Raw genomic sequence first — 21,517 nt, 5'->3', positions numbered from 1 at the left:
GACAGAATGGTCTGGCAATCTACTTCCGAAAAAATCAGATGTTGAAAGCCCTACAGAGCACAGTTCTACTCTGACTCACCTGAGATCACTAGCAACTGGTTACATATCCAATAACAAACTTGGCTGCAAATGTGGTCCTAGGAGACCTGCCTGACTGAACAGAAATAAGAATAGTTAGTAAATTGACATTGTGAAAGGTTTCTAAATATACACCCATCCCTCCCTTTGCCACCTTGATTTGTCCATCATTCAGACCTTTCCTTTCCTAAATGGAAACTGGAGCTCAGATGGGGCCAGTGATGATGGGAGTGAAAGAGCAAGGATGTAGAATGCCCTTGCTGGTTCCTTGCTGGATGCCTTCATTTCCTTTCTCCTGGTTGTGTGAAATCTCCGAGATGATTCCCTCCATTCCACCCACCCTCCACCCTAGCCCTCAGAAGCCTGGGGATGGAATGGTGTTTAGGAAGGAGGAGGAATCCTTTTTCTTTTTCTTCACCTCCAACCATGGCCAAAATAATTATCTCCAACTTCAGGTTGATGATTTTCAGAATCACCAGTAAAGAGAAAGCACACACATATTTGTCACTCATACTTCACTCAGCTCAGAACTTGCAGGGGCAAGGCTCGTAGTACCCCTCAGTGGCCACATCTGGGACCAGAAACCTGGCCAAGCTGTACTTTCCCTACAGCTAGTCCTGTCCAAGGCCTACACCCCTTCACCCAACCATTAAGCCAGGGAGCAAGGACCCAGCCAGGGAGAGATAATTGCTCGGTGCAGTAAATCAGATTTTAACTACCTAGCCAGGCAAAGGGAAACACTGGTGGTGTAGCGGTTAAGTGCTACGGCTGCTAACCAAAAGGTCAGCAGTTTGAATCCACCAGGCGCTCCTTGGAAACTCCATGGGGCAATTCTACTCTGCCCTATAGGGTCACTATGAGTCGGAATCGACTCAACGGCAGTGGGTTTAGCCAGGTAAAGAGGAGCCCCGGTGGTGCAGTGCTTAAGCACTCAACTGTTAATCAAAAGGTCTGTGGTTCGAACCCACCACCACTCCATGGAAGAAAGACATCTTAGTCTGCTTCCATAAAGATTTACAGCATTGGAAACTTTATAGGGGCAGTTCTACTCTGTCCTATAGGGTCGCTATGAGTCAGTATCAACTGGACATCAACGGGTTTAGCCAGGCAGAGAACTGTCCTGGATTCTTCGCCCTGGCGACTGATAGGGAAGTGACTCTCTGGATCTGGAGTCAGTGATTCACACGGGCCTACTTAACAGGCTCCTGCCATCATTTTATCTCCTCCATTCCTTAAGATCCTGGAGAAAGAGCTCCTAGTCTTTCCTCTTTGGCCACTGGCATCCTGAGCTGAATGAATGGCCAGTGGGACAAGCAGAGTTGTGTAGCCGGGCAGCTGGCCTCCAAGAACACCCAAAGAAGAAATTAAAAAAAAAAAGCTTGGAAAATTCTAAAGGTATAAAAAAAAAAAAAAACGGTATACAAAGGTATAAAATGATGAAAATGAAATCCCCTCTGTACCCTTCACCCCCAACAAGTCCCTATCCTAAAAGATCTTTTCATCACTTCTTGGGTTCCTTCCAGGAAACAAAAGTGTTGGATGCATGTTTATCAGCATTTTTTCTCATTCTTTTTCTTTACAAAAAAGCATATCATGCTCTACAATGCTCTTGCATTTGCTTTTGTTCCATCTCATGAGCTGTATTGGCAGTCTCTCCCCATCAGCCCAAGGTGTCCCTCGTTCTTTGAGAGCTGCATACCAATAAGCTCTCAAGTGGTCCTTGGGAAGGAAAATTTGAGAACCGCTGGGCTGGCTTCTCATAAATGAGACTGACTTGATGGCAATGGGTTTGTATTTTGGGGAGGTTAGTGAATTATCGCCAGCCTCAAGATGCCTTACTTTAATCCTTCAATGCTTCACCCATACAAGGGCTGATTCACCGTAGACAGGTTCTGTCCAGATATGCGATAAATTTCCTTGAAAACCCACAAGAAGAATATCAAACCTCCCAGCTTCTAGATGGAAGCAGAGGCCACGAGCACACATACCAAATATGTTCTGAAAGGGTGCTGAGGCTCAAAGACAAAAGCTCTAGGCACTCCCTAGGCTAGGCAGGACACCATCACTCCTTGGAAACTCTATGGGGCAGTTCTGCTCTGTCGTATAGGGTCGCTATGAGTCGGAATTGACTCAACAGCACTGGGTGGTGGATGTGGGAGGGAGGAGGCCCTGGGTGGTGCAAATGGTAAATATACTTGGCTGCTATCCAAAACGTTGGGGGTTCGAGTCCACTGAGAGGTGCCTCAGAAGAAAAGCCTGGTGGTCTACTTCTGAAAAATCAGCTATTGAAAACCCTATGGAGCACAGTTCTACTCTGACACACAAAGGGTTGCCAATGGCAACTGGTACTGGGTGGGTGGGTGAGGCAGGCAGACTTGTTCAGAAACTCACACCTGGATTCCAAAGCAATGAAAGAAATGAAATCGCAACCATGTCCCGGGTGGGGAGACTTCTGCCAGAGCTGAAACCTCTTGTACATACTTTCTGACCTTTTGTGCAAGATGGTAGAGGGGGATTCACTCCTAAATGACTCTTCCTATTTGAAGATAATTGGTTTATCTCAACAGTGCTTACCTTTGGGATGGGAATGGACATGGGAATGGGGGGGGGTGCAGGACTTTTCCTTTTAAAAAATTAATGTATTTCTGGAAGAGTTTTTTTTTCCCAATGAGCACCTATACTACTTTGTCATTAGTTGTTTTAATGAAGAAAAAAAAAGTCACTGTGGAGAGTGGCATGGGAGAATTAAAGCACTTTATTTACAGTAAAGGTGTTCTGAATGGAGGTCCCCAGTTGAAAACTGTTTCAGAGTCTCCTTCACTTCCACCCGTTTGTTTTTGGGGCACCCACTGTTGAGTGTCTCCCTCCAACCCTCAGTCTAGTCTCTTTAGACTGAGCATAGTCTCAGACCGTGCCCTCCATCAATACAACTTTTTTATCTAAACTCTCTCCTCCCGCACACAGGAACCTGCTTTCTGATAAATAACAATGACAGGTACATATGGGTCAATCAAAATCAATCTGACAAGGAAACCCTGCCCTGATCGGTGTCAAAAATCTCCAGAGCCACAGTCACTCACCAAAGACAAATATCGTATGACCCCCCTTATATGAGATATCTAGACTAGGCAAGACCAAAGTTTATTAGTGGTTACGAGGCACGGGCAGGAGGGAGGGGAAAGGAGGCTCATTGCTTAGGGGACACCGAGTTTCTAATAAGGGTGACAGAAAAATTTGGAAGTGAATAATGGTGATAAACATAATTAATGCCACTGAATTGTACATGTGTAGAATGCTGAAATGGCAAATGTTTTGTTACATATATATTTACTACACACACACACACAAAAATCTCCAGAATCACAGTACCGTAAACTCGTGGGAAAAGGCAAGTTTTTAAGAACCTCAAGAAATCCTTTCTTTCTTTTTAACGCTCAGAGTAGACATTTTAGCCACTGGAGTAGATTTTTTTTCAGTCAGGACAATTATTCCACTCCTAAAAAAAAAAAAAAATGCTGAGAGACTGAATATCCGTACAACAATGGCCAGACCATATATGACAACAGAACTCTGACCCATAACCTCATCAACAACCAGGCTGGGAAGCCAAGCTGTAACCCCTCAGCAGTTGACCCACAACGGTCACGACTTGGTCAATAGCTGCCAGCTTTCCAAACTGTGCCAAGGTCCACACCCCTTCCCTGTTTCCAACTCTGGAACAACCAGAGACAGCCAAATATGTTCCCCAAACCAGTCACATAGACTGCCCCACTAGTTAGCCCACCTCTGGCTTCCCCATGTCAACAGCATCCGATCAGAGCATACCTGAAGCCTCCCCTTTTTCTTTCTCTATAAAGCTTTCCCACTCCCCTGCTTGCTTTTGAACCTCTGCCAGATCCAAGTGATGCTCATTGACTCCCTCGCTATATAGCAAGCTCTGAATGAATAGCCTCTTTTTGTCCTCATTTGGGTGGTCTATATTTCCACAATATCATACCACATAGCTGGCTACCTGCTCCATCGGCTGGGCATCCACATGTCTATACTGACAAGTTTGAAGCTTCCCAACCAAGTTATGATCCAGAAATTTCATAGTTAAGTCCCCTCTACACAGCCCCAGCCTTTTGGCCACTTGGTGTAGTGATAAGAATATTAGTATTGAAGCCAGAATCTCCAGTACTTATTAGCTGTGTGACCTTGGGCATGTTACTTACCCACCTGGTAAGTCTGTCAGATGGAAGAAATAACGTCTTCCCGACCTTTTTCATAGAATTGTTGCTGCATCACCAGAGGGAGACAATATTGATTTGGAGAGATATCTATATGCTTGGGTCCCTGATCCCCAGAGCGATGATCCTAGCCAAGCACCCACTGCTGACCAGTGGACTGAAAAGAGAAAACTTAATGACCCGCAAAGCTTTCATGTCAGAACCATGGGTCAGGCTCTGGTCTCGTCCCAAGTCATGGCACTCACTTGCCTTTTCCTGCCCTTCTGGTCCAGCAACGGGAAAAGGTTAGGCTTCTGGGATGGGTGTGCAAATAAATGCGTGAAAAGATCCAAGGGTCTTTATTTTTTTCTCACTTAGCCACACATTGGGGCATTAGGTAAGCTTCCTGAGTCTCAGTTTTCCCGTCTGTAAAATAGTAACACTAACCCTACCCTTCCTGGCTGACAAGGTCATTACAAAGATCTCGAGAAATGTGTGGAAAGCTGTGTTTAGTTTTCGAAGTGTCGTATAGTTACAAGGAGCTATTCTTAGGGGGGAATCCCTGGTGGCACAGTGGTTAAGAGCTATGGCTGCTAACCAAAAGGTCAGCAGTTCAAATCCACCAGGCACTCCTTGGAAACTCTACGAGGCAGTTCTACTCTGTCCTATGGGGTTGCTATGAGTCAGAATTGACTCAACAGCAACGGGTTTGGTTTTTGGTTTTATTCTAGGGGACTCTGATGATTAAGGTTGTGTATCAACTTGGCTGTGCCATGATTATCAGTGGATTGGCACTCAGGTAATGATGTATTTTGGCAGTTATGTAATGATGTAGTTTGGAAGTTGTGTAATGATGCAATCCGGCAGTTATGTAGTGATGTAGTTATCCTCCATTTTGTGATATGTGATCATCTCCATGATATGATAAGACAATCAGTTGTAAGGGGAGTTTCCTTGGGGGTGTGTCCTGCATCCAATATATATGGAAGTTCTGGAAAAGCTTGCTGGCATTTTGCTCCCTCTGTATCCAACATTCAGCTCATCATCATCTGACCTCTGGTTCTTGGGACTTGAGACAGTGGCCTACTGTATCGTCTGTCAATCTTGGGATTCATTGGCCTCCACAGCCTGTGAGCAAGCAGGTTGCCATCCAACCTGTCGATATTGGGTTCATCAGCCCCTGCAGACACGAGTCAGAGAAGCCTGACGCCTAACCCCCAGATTTGGGACTTGCCAGCCTCTACAACCACATGACCCATTTCCCTGAGATAAACTTCTCTCTCTCTCTCTCTATATATATATACCAAAACCAAACCCAGTGCCATAGAGTGGATTTTGACTCATAGCGACCCTATAGGACAGAGTAGAACTGCCCCATAGAGTTTCCAAGGAGCAGCTGGCAGATTCGAACTGCTGACCCTTTGGTTAGCAACCGTAGCACTTGACCATTTATGCCAACAGGATGTCCATCTATCATCCATCCATCCATCCATCCATCCATCCATCCATCCATCCATCCATCCATCCATCCATCCATCCATCCATCTATCTATCTATTCGACAATTTCAGGAGGTAGCATATGATCAGGAACCAATGGTACTGAAGGAAGAGGTTCAAGTTGCATTGAAGGCATTGCTGAAAAAAAAAGACTCCAGGAATTGACAAAATATCAATTGAGGAGGTGGACACAACATGGCAGATAGACAAATGTTTCCAGCGAGTCCTCTTAAACAAAGACCCAAAAAAAACAAGTGAAACGAGTATATTTATGACAAGCTACTATGAGTCGGAATCGACTTGACAGCAGTGGGTTTGATTTTTTTGTTTTGGTTTAGGAGCCCTGAACGTCAAAGGCAAGCTTAGAAAACGAACTGAGGGGCAGGAGGAGGGAGAGACAGTTCAGAAGCAGAGAGGAGTTGCCGGACCTGGATGGCGGGGAGCCCTCATACACCATTCCCAGGAGCAAAGGCATCAGACTGGTACTAGCATTCGGCCACAGTTTCCTCAGGGAGAAGCAGCCAGCCACACAGCCTACTCACACCTTCGGAACCAGAGAACAGCACTCTTGGCAAAAGCTAAGTACTTGCATATATTTTACTGTGCCCCCACTCCCGCTCCCAAGCTGCCTTCAGCAGCTGATTTCCCTAGGCCTGGGATAGGCTCTGTTGAGTGCCTAGAGCCATCCTCCCTTGGAGAACATATGAATTTGCAATTGAGGGAGAAGATAATTTGCCAGCTCCACTAACCAGGGAAGCTCAGGTCAGAAGCGGCTCCTGTCCAGGCATAAATGGTCCATGGACTTTGAGTACCATTCCCCTCTGCATGGACATGTGTGGACCTATTTCAGGAGAATAGGCCCTTGTTGGGAGACTCCAACCATTTCAGCTGTGCAGCGGAGGCGTGGGTGTTTGATGTTTGACATTGCTTTGCCTATTAAATAGGACCCTCACCTACCCACATCAGGGGCCTAAGGACTGGTGGCTCCACTCAGGTCACAGAGCCACCCATGACAGGGGTCCAAGGATAACTGGTACCTCCCAGTCCTTACAACCAAAAATATTGGGTGCCCATGGTCCACCTGCAGAACCCGCCCACCTGTATGTTCTAGGAAACAGGGACACGCTTTCCTCAGAGACATGTGGGGGATGATTCTCAGCCCCCTGCCTTGTTCAGAGTGTGACCCCCTGCTGAAACCAGATACCAGTACCTACACCAATCACAGCTGCCCCTCTAAGACTGTAGGACAGAGCCTGTAACACACACTTCATGATCACCTACCTGGACACCTGAGCTGAATTCATACAAGAAAAGTGAATGGTCTCCTAGGCTCATATACCTGGTAACAGCTTTAGCCATCTGGTAACAGGATGTTAGAACTTCAAAGGTGAAAATAATCAAGCTAGCTTGCTCAAGCAACCCATTTGGGCATATCAAAACAAAACAAAGCAAGAAACTAGGATACAGTAAGCAAACATAAAATAAACTAATACAATAATTATACATGGCTTGGAAACAACAGTCAATACCAAGTCACATAAAGAAATAGACCATGATCATCTCAACAAGCTCTCAAAACAAATAATCAAGGGATTGTCTAGATGAAAGTGCCTTCCAGGAATTACCAGAGGCAGAATACAAAAGGTTAATATACAGAACCCTTCAAGACATCGGGAAGGAAATGAGGCAATATGCAGAACAAGCCAAGGAACACACAGATAAAGCAACTGAAGAAATTAAAAAGATTATTCAGGAACATAACGAAAATTTTAATAAGCTGGAAAAATCCATAGACAGACAGTAATCAGAAATTCAGGTGAACAAAAAAATTACACAAGTAGAAAACTCAACAGAAAATCAGAAGAGCAGAATTGAGCAACTGGAAGGCAGGACTGATGAGCTTGAAGATAAAGTACTTGGCACCAATATATTTGAAGAAAAATCAGATAAAAGTTTAAAAAAAAATGAGGGACCTTAAGAATCATGTGGGACTCTATCAAGAGAAATAACCTACTAGTGATTGGAGTACCAGAACAGGGAGGCGTAACAGAAAATACAGAGAGAATTGTTGAAGATTTGTTGGCAGAAAACTTCCCTGATAGAGTGAAAGATGAGAAGCTATCTATCCAAGATGCTTATCGAACTCCACATAAGGCAGATGTTAAAAGAAAGTCACCAAGACATGATCAAACTTGCCAAAACCAAAGATAAATAGAGAATTTTAAGAGCAGCTAGGGATAAATGAAAAGTCACCTGCAAAGGAGAGTCAATAAGAATAAGCTCGAACTACTTGGCAGAAACCATATAGGCAAGAAGGCTATGGGATGACTTATAAAAAAACTTGAGGGAAAAAAATTGCCAACATAGAATCAAGTATCCAGCTAAACTGCCATTCAAATTTGAAGGTAAAATTAGGACATTTCCAGATAAACAGAAGTTTAGGGATTTCATAAAAACCAAACCAAAACCAAAAGAAATACTAAAGGGAGTTCTTTGATTAGAAAATCAATAATACGAGGTGTCAACCAAGACTAGAACACTGGGCAGAGTAATCAGAAGTCAACCCAAACAGGGAAATCACAAAAATAAAACAAGATAAAAAAATGTTCAAAACAGGGAAACAGCGATGTTATTATGTAAAAGAAGAAAACATTAAAACAATAAAGAGAGACTAAGAAATTAGTCATAGATCTTCCACGTGGAGAGGAAGACAAGGTGATACAAAGAAATAAAAGTTAGGTTTAAATTTAGAAAAATAGGGGTAAATATCAAGGTAACAACAAAGGAGACAAACTATCCTCCGCATCAAAATACAATACAAGAAAAAAATAGAGACTCAGCAGAAACAAAATCAACAACAACAAATAGGAGGAAAGGACAATATATAAAGACAATCTACTCAACACATAGAATTAAGTGGGAAAAAGAAACTGTCAACAACACACAAAAAAAGACTTCTGAACGATAGCACTAAATTCATACCTGTCCATAATTACACCAAATGTAAATGGACTAAATGTACCAATAAAGAGACAGAGAGTGGCAGAACAGATTAAAAAATACAGTCTGTCTATATGCTGCCTACGAGAGACACACCTTAGACTTAGAGACACAAACTAAAACTCAAAGGATGGAAAAAAATATATCAAGCAAACAACAATCAAAAAAGAGCAGCAGTGGCAATATTAATTTCTGACAAAATAGACTTTAAAGTTAAATCCATCATAAAGGATAAGGAAGAACACTACATCATGATTAAAGTGACAATATGCCAGGAGGTTATAACCAGCGTCTGATTTCTAAAATCTACATGATACTGCAAAAACTCAACTACAAAAATACAAATAACCCAATTAAAAAATGGGCAAAAGATATGAATACACAATTCACTAAAGAAGACATTCAGGTAGTTAACAGATACATGAGGAAATACTCATGATCATTAGCCATTAGAGAAATGCAAATCAAAACTACAATGAGATTCCATCTCACTCCAGCAAGGCTGGCATTAATCCAAAAAACACAAAATAATAAATGTTGGAGAGGTTGTGGAGAGCCTGGAACACTTACACACTGCTGATGGGAGTGTGAAATGGTACACCCACTTTGGAAAATGATTTGGTGTTCCTTGAAAAACTAGAAATAGAACTGCCATATGATCCAGCAATCCCAGTCCTTGGAATATACCCTAGAGAAATAACAGCCTTTACACGAACAAATATGTGCACACCCATGTTCATTGCAGCACTGTTTACAATAGCAAAAAGATGGAAGCAACCAAGGTGCCCATCAATGGATGAATGGATAAATTATGGTATGTTCACACAATGGAATACTATGCATAGATAAAGAAAAGTGATGAATCTGTGAAACATTTCATAACATGGAGGAATCTGGAAGGCATTACGCTGAGTGAAATTAGTCAGTCGCAAAAGGACAAATATTGTATAAGACCACTATTACAAGAACTGGAGAAATAGTTTACACAGAGAAGAAAATATTCTTTGATGGTTACGAGATGGGGGAGGGAGGGAGGGTGGTAAAGGGGCAATCACTAATTAGAGAATAGATAAGAACTACTTCAGGTGACAGGAAAGAGAACATACAATACAGGAGAGGTCAGCACAACTGGACTAAACCAAAAGGAAAGAACTGTCCTAAATAAAATGAATGCTTCGAAGGCCAGCGTAGCAGGGGCAGGGGTTTGGGGACCATGGTTTCCGGGGACATCCGAGTCAGTTGGTATAATAAAATCTATTAAGAAAACATTCTGCATCCCACTTTAGAGAGTGGCATCTGGGGTCTTAAAAGCTAGCAAGCAGCCATCTAAGATGCCTCAATGGGTCTCAACCCACCTGGAGCAAAGGAGAATGGAGAACACCAAGGACACAGGGTAATTACTAGCCCAAGAGATGGAAAGAGCCACATAAACCAGAGACTACACCAGCCAGAGACCAGAAGAACTAGATGGTGCCCAGCTACAACCGATGACTGCCCTGACAGTGAACAGAACAGAGAACCCCTGAGGGAGCAGGAGAGCAGTGGGATGCAGACACCAAATTCTCATAAAAAGACCAAACTTAATGGTCTGACTGAGACTAGAAGGACCCCGGTTGTTATGGCCCCCAGAATTTCTGTTGGCCCAGGACAGGAGCCATTCCCAAAGCCAACTCTTCTGACAGGGATTGGACTGGACAATGGGATGGAGAGGGATGCTGGTGAGGAGTGAGCTTCTTGGATCAGGGGGACACTTGACACTATGTTGGTGTCTCTTGCCTGGAGGATAGATGAAAGGGTAGAGGGGGTTAGAAGCTGGTGAAATGGACACGATACAAGAGAGTGGAGGGAAGGAGAGGGCTGTCTCATTAGGGGGAGAGCAATTGGGAGTATGTAGCAAGGTGTATATGGGTTTTTGTGTGAGAGACTGACTTGATTTGCGAACTATCACTTAAAGCACAATAAAAAACTTTTTTTAAAAAAAGCAACAAAAAAAGTTCTGAAAAAATATCAATTGAGATGTTTCAATAAATGGGTGCGGCGCTGGAAATGCTCACTCATCTATGCCATGAAATTTGGAAAACAGCTACCTGGCCAACCAACTGGAAGACATCCATATTTGTGTTCATTCCAAAGAAAGTTGATCCAACAGAATGCGGAAATTATCGAATGATATCGAACAATATCATTAATATCACACACAAGTAAAATTTTGCTGAAGATCATTCAAAATCAGCTGCAGCACTACATCGACAGGGAACTGCCAGAAATTCAAGCTGGGTTCAGAAGATGATGTGGAACCGGGGATATCATTGCTGATGTCAAATGGATCCTGGCTGAAAGCAGAGAATACCAGAAAGATGTTTACCGGTGTCTTATTCACTATGAAAAGGCATCCGAATGTCTAGATCATAACAGATTATGGACAACATTGTGAAGAATGGGAATTTCAGAATACTTAATTGGGCTCATGAGGAACTTGTACATAGATCAAGAGGCAGTTGTTCGAACAAGGGGATACTGTGTGGTTGAAAGTCAGGAAAGATGTGGATCAAGGTTGTATCCTTTCACCATACTTTTTCAACCTGTATGCTGACCAAATAATCTGAGAACCTGAACTATATGAGGAATGGGGCATTAGGATTGGAGGGACACTCATTAACAACCTGTATTATGCAGATGGCACAACTTTGCTTGCTGAAAGTGAAGAGGACTTGAAGCACTTACTGGTGAAGATCAAAGACCACAGCTTTCAGTATGGATTACGCCTCAACATAAAGAAAATAAAAATACTCACAACTGGACCAATAAGCAACATCATGATAAACGGAGAAAAGATTGAAGTTGTCAAGGATTTCATTTTACTTGGATCCACAATCAACAGCCATGGAAGCAGCAGTCAAGAAATCAAAAGATGAAATGGGGCCAAGATGGTGGAGTAGCCAGGTTCTTCAAGCAATCCCTCTTACAACAAAGACCAAAATAATCAAGTGAAATGATTATATTTATGACAAGCTAGGAGCCCTGAACATCAAAGGCAAAGTTAGAAAATGGACTGAGTGGCAGTGGGTAGAGAGAGACCTTTCAGAAGCAGAGAGGAGTTGCCAGACCTGAATCGCTGGATTACCTCAGGCACCATTCCCAGAAGCGGCTGTGGTAGGCTGATGGTAGTGTTCAGCCACAGTTTTCTCAGGGAGAAGCAGCCAGCTGCACACCCTACTCACACCTCCAGAATCAGAGAAAAACAATGCTCTCGGAAAAAGCTAAGTACTTGCATATATTTTACTGTCCTCCCTGCCCACAAGCTGGCTTCAGTGGCTATTGATTTCCCTGGGCCTGAGATAGGCCCATCTGAGCACCATGAGCCATGCTCCTGGACTTGGAAAAGGAATAAATTTACAACAGCAGGAAAAGATAATTTGCCAACTCCACTAACCAGGGGAGCTCAGGACAGAAGCGGCTCATGTCTGGGCTCCTTTCCCCCCTGCATGGACCTGTGTGGGCCCATTTCAGGAGAGTAGGCCCTTGTTGGGAGACTCCAACAGTTTCAGCTGTGTGGTGGAGAGGTGGGTGTTTGACGTTTGTCACCACTTTGCCTATTAAACAGGGTCCTCACCTACCCACATCAGGCACCTAAGGATTGGTGGCTCCACTCAGGTCACCCAGACCTCCATGACAGGAGTCCAAGGATAAAAGATAACCTCCCAGTCCTTAAAACCAAAAGCATTGGGTGTCCATGGTCCGTGTGCAGAAACCACCCACCTGTATGCTCTAGGGAACAGAGATGCACTTTCCTCAGAGGCACTCAGGAGATGGTTCTCAGCCCCCTGCCTTTTTCAGAGCGTGACCCCCTGCTGCAAGCAGATATTGGTATCTACGCCAATCACCCCTGCCCCCCTAAAACTGTACTACAGAGCCTGTACCACACATTTGATGACCAGCTACGTGGACACCTGCACTGAATCCACACAAGAAAAGTGAATGAACTCATAAGCTCATATAACTGATAACAGCTCTAGCCATCTGGTGAAAGGACGTCAGGGTCCAAAAGGAAAAATAATCAAGCTAGCTCACTCGAGCAACCCATTTGGGCATATCAAAACAAAACAAAGCAAGAAACCAGGATACAGTAAGCAAGCATAAAATAAACTAATACAATAACTTATAGATGGCTTGGAAACAACAGTAAATATGAAACCACATAAACAAACAGACCATGATCGCTTCAACAAGCTCTCAAAACAGAGAATCAAAGGATCTTCTGGATGAGGGAGCCTTCTTGGAATTACCAGATTCAGAATTCAAAAGATTAATAAAGAGAACTCTTGAAGACATAAGGAAGGAGATCAGGCAATACACAGAACAAGCTGAGGAACAAACAGATAAAACAGTTGAGGAAATTAAAAAGGTTCTTCAAGAACATAATAAAAATTTTAATAAGCTGAAGAATCCATAGAAAGACAGCAATCAGAAATTCCAAAGATTAACAATAAAGTTCCAGAATTAGACAACTCAATAGAAAGTCAGAGGAGCAGAATTAAGCAAGTGGAAGACGGAATTGGTGACCTTGAAAATAAAGCACTTGACACCAATATATTTGAAGAAAAATCAGATAAAAGAATTTTTAAAAATGAAGAAACCGTAAGAGTAATGTGGGATTCTATCAAGAGAAATAACCTACGAGTGATTGGAATGCCAGAACAGGGAGGGATAACAGAAAATATAGAGAGAATTGTTGAAGATTTGTTAGCAGAAAAGTTCTCTGATATCGTGAAGTATGAGAAGATATCAACCCAAGATGACTGGATTTTAAAAGAAAGTCACTGAGACATATTATAATCAAACTTGCCAAAACCAAAGATAAGGAGAGAATTTTAAGAGCAGCTAGGGAGAAACGAAAAGTTACATACAAAGGAGAGTCAATAAGAATAAGCTCGGACTACTCGGCAGAAACCATACAGGCAAGAAGGCAATGGGATGACTTATATCAAGCATTGAAGGAAAAAAATTGCCAACCTAGAATCAAGCATTCAGCAAAACTGTCACTCAAATTTGAAGGTGAAATTAGGACACTTCTAGATAAACAGAAGTTTAGGGATTTCAAAAAACCAATCCAAAAGTATAAGAAATACTAAAAGAAGTTCTTTAGTTAGAAAATCAATAATATCAGGTATAAACCTAAGACTAGAACACTGGACAAGGCAATTAAATGTCTACCCAGGCAGGAAATCACAAATGTAAATCACGATTAAAAAAAAAACCCTCAAAACAGGGAAACAGCCTCATTAAAAGAATAAAGAGAGACTAAGAAACGTAGTCATATATCTTTCATATGGAGAGGAAGACAAGGTGATATACAGAAATAAAAATTAGGTTTAAACTTAGAAAAATACAGGTAAATATTAAGGTAACCACAAAGGAAACTATCCTATTCATGAAAATAAAATACAAGAAAAAAAGAGAGACTCAGCAGAAACAAAATCAACAACAATGAATATGAGGAAAGGACAATATATAAAGATAAACTACTCGGCACTAAAAATTAAATGGGAAAAAGAAACTCAAAAAAAGACATCAAAATGACAACACTAAACTCATACCTATCCATAATTATGGTGAATGTTAATGGACTAAACACACTGATAAGGAGAAAGAGAATGGCAGAATGGATAAAAAAGCATGATCCATCTATATGCTGCCTAAAAGAGACACACCTTAGACTTAGAGACACAAACAAACTAAAACTCAAAGGATGGAAAAAACATAGCAAGGAAACAACAATCAAAAAAGAGCAGGAGTGGCAACATTAATTTCTGAAAAAAATAGAGTGAGGTTCAAACTACCACAAAGGATAAAGAAGGACACTATATATTGATTTAAGGGACAATATTTTTTTTTTATACCAGGAGGATATAACCAAATTAAATATTTCTGCACACAATGACAGGGCTGCAAGATACATAAAATAAAGTCTAACAGGATTGAAAAGTGAGATAGACCGCTCCACAATTATAGTAGGAGACTAGAACACACCACTTTCGGTGAAGGACAGGACATCCAGAAAGAAGCTTAATAAAGACATGGAAGATCTAAATGCCACAATCAATGAAACTGACCTCATGTATATATATACAGAGCACTCCACCAAACATCAGCCAAGTATACTTTCTTTTCTAGGGCACATGGAACATTCTCTAAAATAGACCACATATTAGGTCATAAAGCAAGCCTTAGCAGAATCCAAAATATCGATATATTACAAAGCATTTTCTCTGACCATAAGGCCATAAAAGTAGAAATCAATAACAGAAAGAGCAAGGAAAAGAAATCAAACACTTGGAAACTAAACAATACCCTGCTCAAAAAAGACTGGATTATAGAAGACATTAAGTATGGAATAAAGAAATTCATAGAATTCAATGAGAATGAAAACACTTCTTATCAGAAACTTTGGGCCACAGTGAAAGCAGTGCTCAGATGTGAATTTATGTCAATAAATGCATATATACAAAAAGAAGAAACGGTCAAAATCAAAGAATTATCCCTACAACTTGAACAAATAGAAAGAGAGCAACAAAAGACACCTTCAGGCAATAGAAGAAAACAAATAATAAAAGTTAGAGCAGAACAAATGAAATAGAAAACAGAAAAACAATTGAAAGAGTTAACAAGACCAAAAGCTGGTTCTTTGAAAAAATCAACAAAATTGATAAACCATTGTCCAAACTGACAATAGAAAAACAGGAAAGAAAGCAAATAACCAGAATAAGAAATCAGATGGGCGATATTACAACAGGCCCAACTGAAATTAAAAGAATCATATCATATTACTATGAAAAATTCTACTCTATCAAATTTGAAAACCTAGAAGAAATGGGTGAATTCCTAGAAACGCACTACCTACCTAAACTAACACAAACAGAAGTAGAACAACTAAATAGACCCATAACAAAAGAAGAGATTGAAAAGGTAATAAAAAAAAAAACTCCCAACAAAAAAAAGCCCTGGCCTGGAGAGCTTCACTGCAGAATTCTACCAAACTTTCAGAGAAGAATTAACACCACTACTAGTAAAGGTATTTCAGAGCATAGAAAAAGACGGAATACTTCCAAACTCATCTTATGAAGCCAGCATATCCCCGATACCAAAAACGGGTAAACACCACCAAAAGAAGAAAATTATAGACCTATATCCCTCATGAACTTAGATGCAAAAATCCTCAACAAAATTCTAGCCAATGGAATTCAACAACATATCAAAAAAATAATTCACCATGACCAAGTGGGATTCATACCAGGTATGCAGGGATGGTTCAACATTAGAAAAACAATTAATGTAATCCATCATATAAATAAAACAAAAGACAAGAATTACATGATTTTATCAACTGATGCAGAAAGGCATTTGACAAAGTCCAACTCCAATTCTTGATAAAAACTTTCAGCAAAATAGGAATAGAAGGAAAATTCCTCCATGTAATAAAGGGCATTTATACAAAGCCAACAGCCAACATCTCCCTAAATAGAGAGAGCCTGAAAACATTCCCATTGAGATCGGGAACCAAACAAGGATGCCCTTTATCACCACTCTTATTCAACATTGTGCTGGAGGTCCTAGCCAGAGCAATTAGGCTAGATAAAGAAATCAAGGGCATCTAGACTGGCAAGGAAGAGATAAAAGTATCTCTATTTGCAGATGACATGATCTTATACACAGAAAACCCTCAGGAATCCTCAAGAAAACTACTGAAACTAATAGAAGAGTTCAGCAGGGTACTGGGATAGAAGATAAACATACAAAAATCAGTTGGATTCCTCTACACCAACAAAAAGGACACTGAAGAGAAATCACCAAATCAATGCCATTTACAGTAGCCCCCAGGAAGATAAAATACTTAGGAATAAATCTTACCAGAGATATAAAAGACTTATACAAAGAAAACTACAAAACACTTCTGCAAGAAACCAAAGGAGACCTACATAAGTGGAAAAACATCCTTGCTCACGGATAGGAAGACTTAACATTCGAAAAATGTCTATTCTACCGAAAGTGATCTACAGATTTAATGCAGTTCCAATCCAAACTCCAGTGACATTTTTCAATCAGCTGGAGAAACAAATAACCAACTTCACATGGAACGGAAAGAGGCCCCAGATAAGTAAAGCATTACTGAAAAAGAAGAACAAAGTGGGAGGCTTTACTCTACCTGATTTTAGAACCTATTGTACTGCCACAGTAGTCAAAACAGCTTGGTACTTCTACAACAACAGATACATAGACCAATGGAACAGAATTGAGAATCCAGACATAAATCCACCCACATATGTGCAGCTGATATTTGACAAAGGCCCCAAAACAGTTAAATGGGGAAAAGACAGTCTATTTAACACATGGTGCTGGCATAACTGGATATCCATTTGCAAAACAATGAAACAAGATCCATACCTCACTCCATGCACAAAAATGAGCTCAAATGGATCAAAAACCTAAATATAAAATTTAAAACAATAAAGATCATGGAAGAAAAAATAGGGACAATTTTAGGAGCCCTAATACATGGCATAAACAGTATACAAAACATTACTAACAATGCAGAAGAAAAACTAGGTATCTGGGAGCTTCTAAAAATCAAACACCTGTGCTCATCCAAAGACTCCACCAAAACAGTAAAAAGACTACCTATAGACTGGGAAAAAGTTTTAAGCTATGACATTTCCAATCAGTGCCTGATCTCTAAACTCTCCATGACACTGCAAAAAGTCAACCAGAAAAAGACAGATAACCCAATTAAAAAATGGGCAAAAGATATGAACAGACACTTCACTAAAGATGACATTCAGGGAGCTAACAGATACATGAGGAAATGCTCACGATCATTAACCATTAGAGGAATGCAAATCAAAACTACAATGAGATTTCATCTCACTCCAACAAGGCTGGCAATAATCCAAAAAATACAAAATAATAAATGTGAGAGTGGCTGTGGAGAGATTGGAATACTATACACTGCTGGTGGAAATGTAAAATGGTACAATCAGTTTGGAAATTGATTTGGCACTTCCTTACAAAGCTAGAAATAGAACTACCATACGATCCAGCAATCTCACTCCTCGGAATGTATCCTAGAGAAATAAGAGCCTTTACACGAACAAATAGATGCACACTCATGTTCATTGCAGCACTGTTTACAATAGCAAAAAGATGGAAACAACCAAGGTGCCCATCGATGGATGAATGGATAAATAAATTATGGTATATTCACACGATGGAATACTACACATCCATAAAGAACACCGATGAATCTGTGAAATATTTCATAACATTGAGGAATCTGGAAGACTTTATGCTGAGTGAAATTAGTCAGCTGAAAAAGGACAAATATTGTATAAGACCACTATTATAACAACTTGAGAAATAGTTTAAACAGAGAAGAAAATATTCTTTGATGGTTACGAGAGGGCGGAGGCAAGGAGGGTGAGAGGGGGTATTCACTAATTAGGTAGTAGATAAGAACTACTTTAAGTGACAGGAAAGACAACACACAATACAGGAGAGGTCAGCACAACTGGGCTAAACCAAAAGCAAAGCAGTTGCCTGAAAAAACTGAATGCTTTGAAGGCCAGCGTCGCAGGGGAGGGGGTTTTGGGGACCATGGTTTCAGGGGGCATCTAAGTCAATTGGCATAATAAAATCTATTAAGACATCATTCTGCATCCCTTTTTGGAGAGTGGCATCTGGGGTCTTGAACACTAGCAAGCGGCCATCTAAGATGCATCAATTGGTCTCAACCCACCTGGATCGAAGGAGAATGAAGAACACCAAGGACACAAGGTAATTACGAGCCCAAGAGACAGAAAGGGCCACATAAACCAGAGACTACATCATCCTGAGACCAAAAGAACTAGATGGTGCCTGGCTACAACCGATGTCTGTCCTGACAGGGTCCACAACAGAGAACCTATGAGGGAGCAGGAGAGCAGTGGGATGCAGACCCCAGATTTTTGTAAAAAGACCAGACTTAATGGTTTGAGTGAGAGTAGAAGGACCTGGTGGTCATGGTCCCAAGACCTTCTGTTGGCCCAGGACAGGAACCGTTCCCAAAGCCAACTCTTCAGACATGGGTTGGACAATGGGTTGGAGAGGGATGCTGGTGAGGAGTGAGCTTCTTGGATCAGGTGGACACTTGAGATTATGTTGGCATCTCCTGCCTGGAGGGGGGATGAGAAGGTAGAGGGGGTTAGAGGCTGGAGAAATGGACATGAAACGAGACAGTGGAGGGAGGGAGTGGGCTGTCTCGTTTTAGGGGGAGAGCAATTGTGAGTATGTAGCAAGGTGTGTATAACCTTTTGTGTGAGAGACTGACTTTATTTGTAAACTTTCACTTAGAGCACAATAAAAATTTTTTTTAAAAACTACTGAAACTAATAGAAGGGTTCAGCAGATTGTAAGGATACAAGATGAATGTACAAAAGTCAGTTCGATTCCTCTACACCAACAAAAAGAACATTGAAGAGAAAATCACCAAATCAATACCATTTACAGTAGTGCCCAAGAAGATAAAATACTTAGGAATAAATCTTACCAGAGATGTAAAAGTCCTATACACAGAAAACTACAAGACACTACTGCAAGAAACCAAAAAAGATCTATATAAGTGGAAAAGCATACCTTGTTCACGGATAGGAAGACTTAACATTGTAAAAATGTCTATTCTACCAAAAGCCATCTATAGATACAACGCAATTCTGATCCAAATTTCAACATTTTTTAATGAGATGGAGAAACAAATCACCAACTTCATATGGAAGGGAAAGAGGCCCCGGATAAGTAAAGCATTACTGAAAAAGAAAAACAATGTGGGAGGCCTCACTCTACCTGATTTTAGAATCTATTATATTGCCACAGCAGTTAAAACAGCTTGGTACTGGTACAACAACAGACACATAGACCAATGGAACAGAATCGAGAATCCAGACATAAATCCACCCACATATGAGCAGTTGATATTTGACAAAGGCCCAAATCAGTTAAACGGAGAAAAGACAGCCTCCTTAAAGAATGGTGCTGGCATAACTGGATAACCATCTGCAAAAAAATGAAACAAGACCCATACCTCACTCCATGCAAAAAATCAAACTCAAAATGGATCAAAGACCTAAATATAAAATTTAAAACAATAAAGATCATTGAAGAAAAAATAGGGACAACGCTAGGAGCCCTAATACATGGCGTAAAGAGTATACTAAAGATTACTAACAATGCAGAAGAGAAACCAGATAACTGGGAGCTCCTAAAAATCAAACACCTATGATCATCCAAAGATTACCTACAGACTGGGAAAAAAGTTTTTAGCTATGGCATTTCTGATCAGCGTCTGATCTCTAAAATCTGCATGATACTGCAAAAACTCAACTACAAAAAGACAACCCAACTGAAAAATGGGTAAAGGAAATGAACAGGCACTTCACTAAAGACGGCATTCTGGTGGCTAACACATACATAAGGAAATGCTCACAATCATTAGCCGTTAAAAAAAAAATTAGGGAAATGCAAATGAAAACTACCATGAGATTCCATCTCACTCCAACAAGGCTGGCATTAATCCAAAAAACACAAAATAATAAATGTTGGAAAGTTTCTGGAGAGACTGGAACACTTCTACACTGCTGGTGGGAATGTAAAATGCTACAACCACTTTGGAAATCAATTTGGTGCTTCCTTAAAAAACTAGAAATAGAACTACCATACAATTCAGGAATCACGCTCCTTGCAATATATCCTGGCGAAGTAAGAGTCTTTACATGAACAGATATATGCACACCCATGTTCTTTGCAGTACTGTTTACAATAGCAAAAAGGTGAAAGTAACCAAGGTGCCTGTCAACAGATGAATGGATAAATAAATTATGATATATTCACACAATGGAATATTACGCATTGAAAAAGAACAATGATGAATCTGGGAAACATTTCATAACATGGAGGAATCTGGAAGGCATTATGCTGAGTGAAATTAGTCAGCTGCAAAAGGACAAATATTGTATAAGACCACTATTGTAACAACTCGAGAAATAGTTTAAACAGAGAAGAGAATATTCTTTGATGGTTACGAGAGGGGGAAGGGTGGGAGGGAGGGAGAGGGTTTTTCACTAATTAGATAGTAGATAAGAGCTATTTTAGGTGAAGGGAAAGACAATATACAATACAGGAGAGGTCAGCACAACTGGACTAAACCAAAAGCAAAGAAGTTTCCTGAATAAACTGAACACTTCGAAGGCCAGCGTAGCAGTGGTGGGGGTTTGGGGACCAAGGTTTCAGGGGACATCTAAGTTAATTGCCATAATAAAATCTATTAAGAAAACATTCTGCATCCCACTTTGGAGAGTGGCATCTGGGGCCTTAAACGCTAGCAAGTGGCCATCTAAGATGCATCAATTGGTCTCAATCCACCTGGAACAAAGGAGAATGAAGAACACCAAAGACACAGGGTAATTATGAGCCCAAGAGACAGAAAGGGCCACATAAACCATAGACTATATCAGCCTGAGACCAGAAGAACTAGATGGTGCCTGGCTACAACTGATGACTGCCCTAACTGGGAACACAACAAAGAACCCCTGAGGGAACAGGAGAGCAGTGAGATGCAGACCTCAAATTCTCGTAAAAAGACCAGACTTAATGGTCTGACTGAGACTAGAAGGACCCCAGTGGTCATGGTCCCCAGACCTACCCAAGA

Source organism: Elephas maximus, chromosome X, assembly GCF_024166365.1.
Source record: "Elephas maximus indicus isolate mEleMax1 chromosome X, mEleMax1 primary haplotype, whole genome shotgun sequence".
Lineage (NCBI taxonomy): Eukaryota > Metazoa > Chordata > Mammalia > Proboscidea > Elephantidae > Elephas > Elephas maximus.
Note: the sequence above shows the minus strand (reverse complement) of the source record.